We start from the raw sequence: 12,385 nt of genomic DNA on the forward strand, positions 1-12,385 counted from the left end.
TAGAGATGGGTCAGCCAAAAGTAGCCTTTGGATTCGTAGAACTAAATGACTCGAATTAAGATGATTGCTTCCAATCTCCGTAATAGTCTGCACAGCCGTTTGGCAGGTACACACGAGTACGTTTTCTGCTCAATAGAGGAAGCCCAGATAGGCCACACGTAGTCCAGCTGAATGATTGTCTTTGCTCAAATCAGGAGCGAACGGCCCGTCAGATCTAACCGCAGTTGCTACCAAGCTCTCGAGTGCTGCCTAGGTTTCCAGGCTGATGAAGAATCCGCTGCTGCGATTGTGTACATGAAGGGTTTGCATATTATCTTGTGTAACTTTGCTCAGATCAAGTGATGGTTCGGACTCGACTACGGTCGTTCTTGTGTAAATCTCTGTTGATGCTGATCCCGGATGTGTCCGGGGGTGTCCGTATCAACGTCGCTACCGGTATTGAATACATTACACGACTGTGTTGGCAAACGACAGAGCGAAGGGTCGGCCTGAGCGAGCGAGTGCAGTGATTGCCAAAATATGCATGCATAGCGTCTTGTAAGTGATCGAGATGTATTGCGCATGGCGAAACCTTAATCGTTGGATATGAAGGGGTTGATGACACTTGAGTATATGTGGGGAGGTGGGTTGGTTGCAGCGTTTGTTTATGTGGTTTGTTTGTTGTTTTTGCGCCGGTTGGTGCGTGTGCATGTGTTGATCTGTGCGCTTGAGCTGCACTTTGGTTGTGTTAAGTTGCTGCAAATGGTGTCAGGGTACACCCGTCTAGCTGAGCGCTGGCCTTTTAAGCCAGTGGTCGTGGGTTCGATTTCCACGGGGGGTGCTTGCTTCTTTGCGATCGGCTGTTGCCACGGTTGTGAGCGCCTAGTGCGTGCATTCGACTCGTGCGAGTCGTTGTTGCATCCGTTGTGCGTTGTTTGGCAGCACTCGTGGCTGTGCTTTATGTTGCGCATTCTTTTGTTTGCCTCGTTCACCTTGAGGATGTCAGCAATATTCAAAGATTCACATGCGACTTACCCACACTACTGCATCGGTGGCGTCAACCTAGTGCTGCGGAGACCAGGCGGGTTAGACACCTGCTCCGGACCAGGGGCGGCGGGAGGGTAGGGGGGGGGGCGGGCTGCAGGCATTGACTTAGGTTGACTGGGTGGATGAGCTAGGTCATCTTACGAGGTAGAGATGGGTCAGCCAAAAGTAGCCTTTGGATTCGTAGAACTAAATGACTCGAATTAAGATGATTGCTTCCAATCTCCGTAATAGTCTGCACGGCCGTTTGGCAGGTACACACGAGTACGTTTTCTGCTCAATAGAGGCAGCCCAGATAGGCCACACGTAGTCCAGCTGAATGATTGTCTTTGCTCAAATCAGGAGCGAACGGCCCGTCAGATCTAACCGCAGTTGTTACCAAGCTCTCGAGTGTTGCCTAGGTTTCCGAGCTGATGAAGAATCCGCTGCTGCGATTGTGTACATGAAGGGTTTGCATATTATCTTGTGTAACTTTGCTCAGATCAAGTGATGGTTCGGACTCGACTACGGTCGTTCTTGTGTAAATCTCTGTTGATGCTCCCGGATGTGTCCGGGGGTGTCCGTATCAACGTCGCTACCGGTATTGAATACATTACACGACTGTGTTGGCAAACGACAGAGCGAAGGGTCGGCCTGAGCGAGCGAGTGCAGTGATTGCCAAAATATGCATGCATAGCGTCTTGTAAGTAATCGAGATGTATTGCGCATGGCGAAACCTTAATCGTTGGATATGAAGGGGTTGATGACACTTGAGTATATGTGGGGAGGTGAGTTGGTTGCAGCGTTTGTTTATGTGGTTTGTTTGTTGTTTTTGCGCCGGTTGGTGCGTGTGCATGTGTTGATCTGTGCGCTTGAGTTGCACTTTGGTTGTGTTAAGCTGCTGCAAATTGTGTCAGGGTACACCCGTCTAGCTCAGTCGGTAGAGCGCTGGCCTTTTAAGCCAGTGGTCGTGGGTTCGATCTTCACGGGGGGTGCTAGCTTCTTTGCGATTCGGCTGTTGCCACGGTTGTGAGCGCCTAGTGCGTGCATTCGACTCGTGTGAATCGTTGTTGCATCCGTTGTGCGTTGTTTGGCAGCACTCGTGGCTGTGCTTTATGTTGCGCATTGTTTTGTTTGCCTCGTTCACCTTGAGGATGTCAGCAATATTCAAAGATTCACATGCGACTTACCCACACTACTGCATCGGTGGCGTCAACCTAGTGCTGCGGAGACCAGGCGGGTTAGATACCTGCTCCGGACCAGGGGCGGCGGGAGGGAAGGGGGGGCATTGACTTAGGTTGACTGGGTGGATGAGCTAGGTCATCTTACGAGGTAGAGATGGGTCAGCCAAAAGTAGCCTTTGGATTCGTAGAACTAAATGACTCGAATTAAGATGATTGCTTCCAATCTCCGTAATAGTCTGCACGGCCGTTTGGCAGGTACACACGAGTACTTTTCTGCTCAATAGAGGCAGCCCAGATAGGCCACACGTAGTCCAGCTGAATGATTGTCTTTGCTCAAATCAGGAGCGAACGGCCCGTCAGATCTAACCGCAGTTGTTACCAAGCTCTCGAGTGTTGCCTAGGTTTCCGAGCTGATGAAGAATCCGCTGCTGCGATTGTGTACATGAAGGGTTTGCATATTATCTTGTGTAACTTTGCTCAGATCAAGTGATGGTTCGGACTCGACTACGGTCGTTCTTGTGTAAATCTCTGTTGATGCTCAGCCCGGATGTGTCCGGGGGTGTCCGTATCAACGTCGCTACCGGTATTGAATACATTACACGACTGTGTTGGCAAACGACAGAGCGAAGGGTCGGCCTGAGCGAGCGAGTGCAGTGATTGCCAAAATATGCATGCATAGCGTCTTGTAAGTGATCGAGATGTATTGCGCATGGCGAAACCTTAATCGTTGGATATGAAGGGGTTGATGACACTTGAGTATATGTGGGGAGGTGAGTTGGTTGCAGCGTTTGTTTATGTGGTTTGTTTGTTGTTTTTGCGCCGGTTGGTGCGTGTGCATGTGTTGATCTGTGCGCTTGAGTTGCACTTTGGTTGTGTTAAGCTGCTGCAAATGGTGTCAGGGTACACCCGTCTAGCTCAGTCGGTAGAGCGCTGGCCTTTTAAGCCAGTGGTCGTGGGCTCGATCCCCACGGGGGGTGCTAGCTTCTTTGCGATTCGGCTGTTGCCACGGTTGTGAGCGCCTAGTGCGTGCATTCGACTCGTGTGAGTCGTTGTTGCATCCGTTGTGCGTTGTTTGGCAGCACTCGTGGCTGTGCTTTATGTTGCGCATTCTTTTGTTTGCCTCGTTCACCTTGAGGATGTCAGCAATATTCAAAGATTCACATGCGACTTACCCACACTACTGCATCGGTGGCGTCAACCTAGTGCTGCGGAGACCAGGCGGGTTAGATACCTGCTCCGGACCAGGGGCGGCGGGAGGGAAGGGGGGGCATTGACTTAGGTTAACTGGGTGGATGAGCTAGGTCATCTTACGAGGTAGAGATGGGTCAGCCAAAAGTAGCCTTTGGATTCGTTGAACTAAATGACTCGAATTAAGATGATTGCTTCCAATCTCCGTAATAGTCTGCACGGCCGTTTGGCAGGTACACACGAGTACGTTTTCTGCTCAATAGAGGCAGCCCAGATAGGCCACACGTAGTCCAGCTGAATGATTGTCTTTGCTCAAATCAGGAGCGAACGGCCCGTCAGATCTAACCGCAGTTGTTACCAAGCTCTCGAGTGCTGCCTAGGTTTCCGGGCTGATGAAGAATCCGCTGCTGCGATTGTGTACATGAAGGGTTTGCATATTATCTTGTGTAACTTTGCTCAGATCAAGTGATGGTTCGGACTCGACTACGGTCGTTCTTGTGTAAATCTCTGTTGATGCTGATCCCGGATGTGTCCGGGGGTGTCCGTATCAACGTCGCTACCGGTATTGAATACATTACACGACTGTGTTGGCAAACGACAGAGCGAAGGGTCGGCCTGAGCGAGCGAGTGCAGTGATTGCCAAAATATGCATGCATAGCGTCTTGTAAGTGATCGAGATGTATTGCGCATGGCGAAACCTTAATCGTTGGATATGAAGGGGTTGATGACACTTGATTATATGTGGGGAGGTGAGTTGGTTGCAGCGTTTGTTTATGTGGTTTGTTTGCTGTTTTTGCGCCGGTTGGTGCGTGTGCATGTGTTGATCTGTGCGCTTGAGTTGCACTTTGGTTGTGTTAAGTTGCTGCAAATGGTGTCAGGGTACACCCGTCTAGCTCAGTCGGTAGAGCGCTGGCCTTTTAAGCCAGTGGTCGTGGGTTCGATCCCCACGGGGGGTGCTTGCTTCTTTGCGATCGGCTGTTGCCACGGGCGTGAGCGCCTAGTGCGTGCATTCGACTCGTGCGAGTCGTTGTTGCATCTGTTGTGCGTGGTTGAGAGCACTCGTGGCTGTGCCTTAATGTGCGCCATCCTTTTGTTTTGCCTCGGTTCACCTTGAGGATGGCAGCAATATCCAAAGATTCACCATGCCGACTTACCACACCTACTGCATCCGTGGCGTCCACCTAGTGCTGCGGGAGGACCAGGCGGGTTAGATACCCTGCTTCGGACCCAGGGCGGCGGGGAGGGCAAAGGGAGGCATTGACTTAGGTTGACTGGGTGGATGAGCTAGGTCATCTTACGAGGTAGAGATGGGTCAGCCAAAAGTAGCCTTTGGATTCGTAGAACTAAATGGCTCGAATTAAGATGATTGCTTCCAATCTCCGTAATAGTCTGCACGGCCGTTTGGCAGGTACACACGAGTACGTTTTCTGCTCAATAGAGGCAGCCAAGATAGGCCACACGTAGCCCAGCTGAATGATTGTCTTTGCTCAAATCAGGAGCGAACGGCCCGTCAGATCTAACCGCAGTTGTTACCAAGCTCTCGAGTGTTGCCTAGGTTTCCGAGCTGATGAAGAATCCGCTGCTGCGATTGTGTACATGAAGGGTTTGCATATTATCTTGTGTAACTTTGCTCAGATCAAGTGATGGTTCGGACTCGACTACGGTCGTTCTTGTGTAAATCGCTGTTGATGCTGATCCCGGATGTGTCCGGGGGTGTCCGTATCAACGTCGCTACCGGTATTGAATACATTACACGACTGTGTTGGCAAACGACAGAGCGAAGGGTCGGCCTGAGCGAGCGAGTGCAGCGATTGCCCGAATGTCCATCCATAGCGCCTTGTAAGTTATCGAGATGTATTGCGCATGGCGAAACCTTAATCGTTGGATATGAAGGGGTTGATGACACTTGATTATATGTGGGGAGGTGAGTTGGTTGCAGCGTTTGTTTATGTGGTTTGTTTGTTGTTTTTGCGCCGGTTGGTGCGTGTGCATGTGTTGATCTGTGCGCTTGTAGTTGCACTTTGGTTGTGTTAAGCTGCTGCAAATGGTGTCAGGGTACACCCGTCTAGCTCAGTCGGTAGAGCGCTGGCCTTTTAAGCCAGTGGTCGTGGGCTCGATCCCCACGGGGGGTGCTAGCTTCTTTGCGATTCGGCTGTTGCCACGGTTGTGAGCGCCTAGTGCGTGCATTCGACTCGTGTGAGTCGTTGTTGCATCCGTTGTGCGTTGTTTGGCAGCACTCGTGGCTGTGCTTTATGTTGCGCATTCTTTTGTTTGCCTCGTTCACCTTGAGGATGTCAGCCATATTCCAAGATTCACATGCGACTTACCCACACTACTGCATCGGTGGCGTCAACCTAGTGCTGCGGAGACCAGGCGGGTTAGATACCTGCTCCGGACCAGGGGCGGCGGGAGGGAAGGGGGGTCATTGACTTAGGTTGACTGGGTGGATGAGCTAGGTCATCTTACGAGGTAGAGATGGGTCAGCCAAAAGTAGCCTTTGGATTCGTTGAGCTAAATGACTCGAATTAAGATGATTGCTTCCAACCTCCGTAATAGTCTGCACGGCCGTTTGGCAGGTACACACGAGTACGTTTTCTGCTCAATAGAGGCAGCCCAGATAGGCCACACGTAGTCCAGCTGAATGATTGTCTTTGCTCAAATCAGGAGCGAACGGCCCGTCAGATCTAACCGCAGTTGTTACCAAGCTCTCGAGTGTTGCCTAGGTTTCCGAGCTGATGAAGAATCCGCTGCTGCGATTGTGTACATGAAGGGTTTGCATATTATCTTGTGTAACTTTGCTCAGATCAAGTGATGGTTCGGACTCGACTACGGTCGTTCTTGTGTAAATCTCTGTTGATGCTGATCCCGGATGTGTCCGGGGGTGTCCGTATCAACGTCGCTACCGGTATTGAATACATTACACGACTGTGTTGGCAAACGACAGAGCGAAGGGTCGGCCTGAGCGAGCGAGTGCAGTGATTGCCAAAATATGCATGCATAGCGTCTTGTAAGTGATCGAGATGTATTGCGCATGGCGAAACCTTAATCGTTGGATATGAAGGGGTTGATGACACTTGAGTATATGTGGGGAGGTGGGTTGGTTGCAGCGTTTGTTTATGTGGTTTGTTTGTTGTTTTTGCGCCGGTTGGTGCGTGTGCATGTGTTGATCTGTGCGCTTGAGTTGCACTTTGGTTGTCTTAAGTTGCTGCAAATGTTGTCAGGGTACACCCGTCTAGCTCAGTCGGTAGAGCGCTGGCCTTTTAAGCCAGTGGTCGTGGGTTCGATCCCCACGGGGGGTGCTTGCTTCTTTGCGATTCGGCTGTTGCCACGGTTGTGAGCGCCTAGTGCGTGCATTCGACTCGTGTGAGTCGTTGTTGCATCCGTTGTGCGCTGTTTGGCAGCACTCGTGGCTGTGCTTTATGTTGCACATTGGTTTGTTTGCCTCGTTCACCTTGAGGATGTCAGCAATATTCAAAGATTCACATGCGACTTACCCACACTACTGCATCGGTGGCGTCAACCTAGTGCTGCGGAGACCAGGCGGGTTAGATACCTGCTCCGGACCAGGGGCGGCGGGAGGGAAGGGGGGGCATTGACTTAGGTTGACTGGGTGGATGAGCTAGGTCATCTTACGAGGTAGAGATGGGTCAGCCAAAAGTAGCCTTTGGATTCGTTGAGCTAAATGACTCGAATTAAGATGATTGCTTCCAATCTCCGTAATAGTCTGCACGGCCGTTTGGCAGGTACACACGAGTACGTTTTCTGCTCAATAGAGGCAGCCCAGATAGGCCACACGTAGTCCAGCTGAATGATTGTCTTTGCTCAAATCAGGAGCGAACGGCCCGTCAGATCTAACCGCAGTTGTTACCAAGCTCTCGAGTGTTGCCTAGGTTTCCGAGCTGATGAAGAATCCGCTGCTGCGATTGTGTACATGAAGGGTTTGCATATTATCTTGTGTAACTTTGCTCAGATCAAGTGATGGTTCGGACTCGACTACGGTCGTTCTTGTGTAAATCTCTGTTGATGCTGATCCCGGATGTGTCCGGGGGTGTCCGTATCAACGTCGCTACCGGTATTGAATACATTACACGACTGTGTTGGCAAACGACAGAGCGAAGGGTCGGCCTGAGCGAGCGAGTGCAGTGATTGCCAGAATATGCATGCATAGCGTCTTGTAAGTGATCGAGATGTATTGCGCATGGCGAAACCTTAATCGTTGGATATGAAGGGGTTGATGACACTTGATTATATGTGGGGAGGTGAGTTGGTTGCAGCGTTTGTTTATGTGGTTTGTTTGTTGTTTTTGCGCCGGTTGGTGCGTGTGCATGTGTTGATCTGTGCGCTTAAGTTGCACTTTGGTTGTGTTAAGCTGCTGCAAATGGTGTCAGGGTACACCCGATGTAGCTCAGTCGGTAGAGCGCTGGCCTTTTAAGCCAGTGGTCGTGGGTTCGATCCCCACGGGGGGTGCTTCCTTCTTTGCGATTCGGCTGTTGCCACGGTTGTGAGCGCCTAGTGCGTGCATTCGACTCGTGTGAGTCGTTGTTGCATCCGTTGTGCGTTGTTTGGCAGCACTCGTGGCTGTGCTTTATGTTGCGCATTCTTTTGTTTGCCTCGTTCACCTTGAGGATGTCAGCAATATTCAAAGATTCACATGCGACTTACCCACACTACTGCATCGGTGGCGTCAACCTAGTGCTGCGGAGACCAGGCGGGTTAGATACCTGCTCCGGACCAGGGGCGGCGGGAGGGAAGGGGGGGCATTGACTTAGGTTGACTGGGTGGATGAGCTAGGTCATCTTACGAGGTAGAGATGGGTCAGCCAAAAGTAGCCTTTGGATTCGTAGAACTAAATGACTCGAATTAAGATGATTGCTTCCAATCTCCGTAATAGTCTGCACGGCCGTTTGGCAGGTACACACGAGTACGTTTTCTGCTCAATAGAGGCAGCCCAGATAGGCCACACGTAGTCCAGCTGAATGATTGTCTTTGCTCAAATCAGGAGCGAACGGCCCGTCAGATCTAACCGCAGTTGTTACCAAGCTCTCGAGTGTTGCCTAGGGTTCCGAGCTGATGAAGAATCCGCTGCTGCGATTGTGTACATGAAGGGTTTGCATATTATCTTGTGTAACTTTGCTCAGATCAAGTGATGGTTCGGACTCGACTACGGTCGTTCTTGTGTAAATCTCTGTTGATGCTCCCGGATGTGTCCGGGGGTGTCCGTATCAACGTCGCTACCGGTATTGAATACATTACACGACTGTGTTGGCAAACGACAGAGCGAAGGGTCGGCCTGAGCGAGCGAGTGCAGTGATTGCCAAAATATGCATGCATAGCGTCTTGTAAGTGATCGAGATGTATTGCGCATGGCGAAACCTTAATCGTTGGATATGAAGGGGTTGATGACACTTGAGTATATGTGGGGAGGTGAGTTGGTTGCAGCGTTTGTTTATGTGGTTTGTTTGTTGTTTTTGCGCCGGTTGGTGCGTGTGCATGTGTTGATCTGTGCGCTTGAGTTGCACTTTGGTTGTGTTAAGTTGCTGCAAATGTTGTCAGGGTACACCCGTCTAGCTCAGTCGGTAGAGCGCTGGCCTTTTAAGCCAGTGGTCGTGCGTTCGATGCCCACGGGTGATGCTTGCTTCTTTGCGATTCGGCTGTTGACACGGTTGTGAGCGCATAGTGCGTGCATTCGACTCGTGTGAATCGTTGTTGCATCCGTTGTGCGCTGTTTGGCAGCACTCGTGGCTGTGCTTTATGTTGCGCATTGTTTTGTTTGCCTCGTTCACCTTGAGGATGTCAGCAATATTCAAAGATTCACATGCGACTTACCCACACTGGCGTCAACCTAATGCTGCGGAGACCAGGCGGGTTAGATACCTGCTCCGGACCAGGGGCGGCGGGAGGGAAGGGGGGGCATTGACTTAGGTTGACTGGGTGGATGAGCTAGGTCATCTTACGAGGTAGAGATGGGTCAGCCAAAAGTAGCCTTTGGATTCGTTGAACTAAATGACTCGAATTAAGATGACTGCTTCCAATCTTTGTAATAGTCTGCACGGCCGTTTGACAGGTACACACGAGTACGTTTTCTGCTCAATAGAGGCAGCCCAGATAGGCCACACGTAGTCCAGCTGAATGATTGTCTTTGCTCAAATCAGGAGCGAACGGCCCGTCAGATCTAACCGCAGTTGTTACCAAGCTCTCGAGTGTTGCCTAGGTTTCCGAGCTGATGAAGAATCCGCTGCTGCGATTGTGTACATGAAGGGTTTGCATATTATCTTGTGTAACTTTGCTCAGATCAAGTGATGGTTCGGACTCGACTACGGTCGTTCTTGTGTAAATCTCTGTTGATGCTGATCCCGGATGTGTCCGGGGGTGTCCGTATCAACGTCGCTACCGGTATTGAATACATTACACGACTGTGTTGGCAAACGACAGAGCGAAGGGTCGGCCTGAGCGAGCGAGTGCAGTGATTGCCAAAATATGCATGCATAGCGTCTTGTAAGTGATCGAGATGTATTGCGCATGGCGAAACCTTAATCGTTGGATATGAAGGGGTTGATGACACTTGAGTATATGTGGGGAGGTGGGTTGGTTGCAGCATTTGTTTATGTGGTTTGTTTGTTGTTTTTGCGCCGGTTGATGCGTGTGCATGTGTTGATCTGTGCGCTTGAGTTGCACTTTGGTTGTGTTAAGTTGCTGCAAATGTTGTCAGGATACACCCGTCTAGCTCAGTCGGTAGAGCGCTGGCCTTTTAAGCCAGTGGTCGTGGGTTCGATCCCCACGGGGGGGTGCTTGCTTCTTTGCGATTCGGCTGTTGCCACGGCGCGAGTGTTCTAGTGCGTGCATTCGACTCGTGTGAGTCGTTGTTGCATCCGTTGTGCGTTGTTTGGCAGCACTCGTGGCTGTGCTTTATGTTGCGCATTGTTTTGTTTGCCTCGTTCACCTTGAGGATGTCAGCAATATTCAAAGATTCACATGCGACTTACCCACACTACTGCATCGGTGGCGTCAACCTAGTGCTGCGGAGACCAGGCGGGTTAGATACCTGCTCCGGACCAGGGGCGGCGGGAGGGAAGGGGGGGGGCATTGACTTAGGTTGACTGGGTGGATGAGCTAGGTCATCTTACGAGGTAGAGATGGGTCAGCCAAAAGTAGCCTTTGGATTCGTTGAACTAAATGACTCGAATTAAGATGATTGCTTCCAATCTCCGTAATAGTCTGCACGGCCGTTTGGCAGGTACACACGAGTACGTTTTCTGCTCAATAGAGGCAGCCCAGATAGGCCACACGTAGTCCAGCTGAATGATTGTCTTTGCTCAAATCAGGAGCGAACGGCCCGTCAGATCTAACCGCAGTTGTTACCAAGCTCTCGAGTGTTGCCTAGGTTTCCGAGCTGATGAAGAATCCGCTGCTGCGATTGTGTACATGAAGGGTTTGCATATTATCTTGTGTAACTTTGCTCAGATCAAGTGATGGTTCGGACTCGACTACGGTCGTTCTTGTGTAAATCTCTGTTGATGCTCCCGGATGTGTCCGGGGGTGTCCGTATCAACGTCGCTACCGGTATTGAATACATTACACGACTGTGTTGGCAAACGACAGAGCGAAGGGTCGGCCTGAGCGAGCGAGTGCAGTGATTGCCAAAATATGCATGCATAGCGTCTTGTAAGTGATCGAGATGTATTGCGCATGGCGAATCCTTAATCGTTGGATATGAAGGGGTTGATGACACTTGAGTATATGTGGGGAGGTGAGTTGGTTGCAGCGTTTGTTTATGTGGTTTGTTTGTTGTTTTTGTGCCGGTTGGTGCGTGTGCATGTGTTGATCTGTGCGCTTGAGTTGCACTTTGGTTGTGTTAAGTTGCTGCAAATGGTGTCAGGGTACACCCGTCTAGCTCAGTCGGTAGAGCGCTGGCCTTTTAAGCCAGTGGTCGTGGGTTCGATCCCCACGGGGGGTGCTAGCTTCTATGCGATCGGCTGTTGCCACGGTTGTGAGCGCCTAGTGCGTGCATTCGACTCGTGTGAGTCGTTGTTGCATCCGTTGTGCGTTGTTTGGCAGCACTCGTGGCTGTGCTTTATGTTGCGCATTCTATTGTTTGCCTCGTTCACCTTGAGGATGTCAGCAATATTCAAAGATTCACATGCGACTTACCCACACTACTGCATCGGTGGCGTCAACCTAGTGCTGCGGAGACCAGGCGGGTTAGATACCTGCTCCGGACCAGGGGCGGCGGGAGGGAAGGGGGGGGCATTGACTTAGGTTGACTGGGTGGATGAGCTAGGTCATCTTACGAGGTAGAGATGGGTCAGCCAAAAGTAGCCTTTGGATTCGTAGAACTAAATGACTCGAATTAAGATGATTGCTTCCAATCTCCGTAATAGTCTGCACGGCCGTTTGGCAGGTACACACGAGTACGTTTTCTGCTCAATAGAGGCAGCCCAGATAGGCCACACGTAGTCCAGCTGAATGATTGTCTTTGCTCAAATCAGGAGCGAACGGCCCGTCAGATCTAACCGCAGTTGTTACCAAGCTCTCGAGTGTTGCCTAGGTTTCCGAGCTGATGAAGAATCCGCTGCTGCGATTGTGTACATGAAGGGTTTGCATATTATCTTGTGTAACTTTGCTCAGATCAAGTGATGGTTCGGACTCGACTACGGTCGTTCTTGTGTAAATCTCTGTTGATGCTGATCCCGGATGTGTCCGGGGGTGTCCGTATCAACGTCGCTACCGGTATTGAATACATTACACGACTGTGTTGGCAAACGACAGAGCGAAGGGTCGGCCTGAGCGAGCGAGTGCAGTGATTGCCAAAATATGCATGCATAGCGTCTTGTAAGTGATCGAGATGTATTGCGCATGGCGAAACCTTAATCGTTGGATATGAAGGGGTTGATGACACTTGAGTATATGTGGGGAGGTGGGTTGGTTGCAGCATTTGTTTATGTGGTTTGTCTGTTGTTTTTGCGCCGGTTGGTGCGTGTGCATGTGTTGATCTGTGCGCTTGAGTTGCACTT

The sequence above is a fragment of the Phytophthora infestans genome, genomic scaffold (genome assembly GCF_000142945.1).
Source record: "Phytophthora infestans T30-4 supercont1.24 genomic scaffold, whole genome shotgun sequence".
NCBI lineage: Eukaryota > Oomycota > Peronosporomycetes > Peronosporales > Peronosporaceae > Phytophthora > Phytophthora infestans.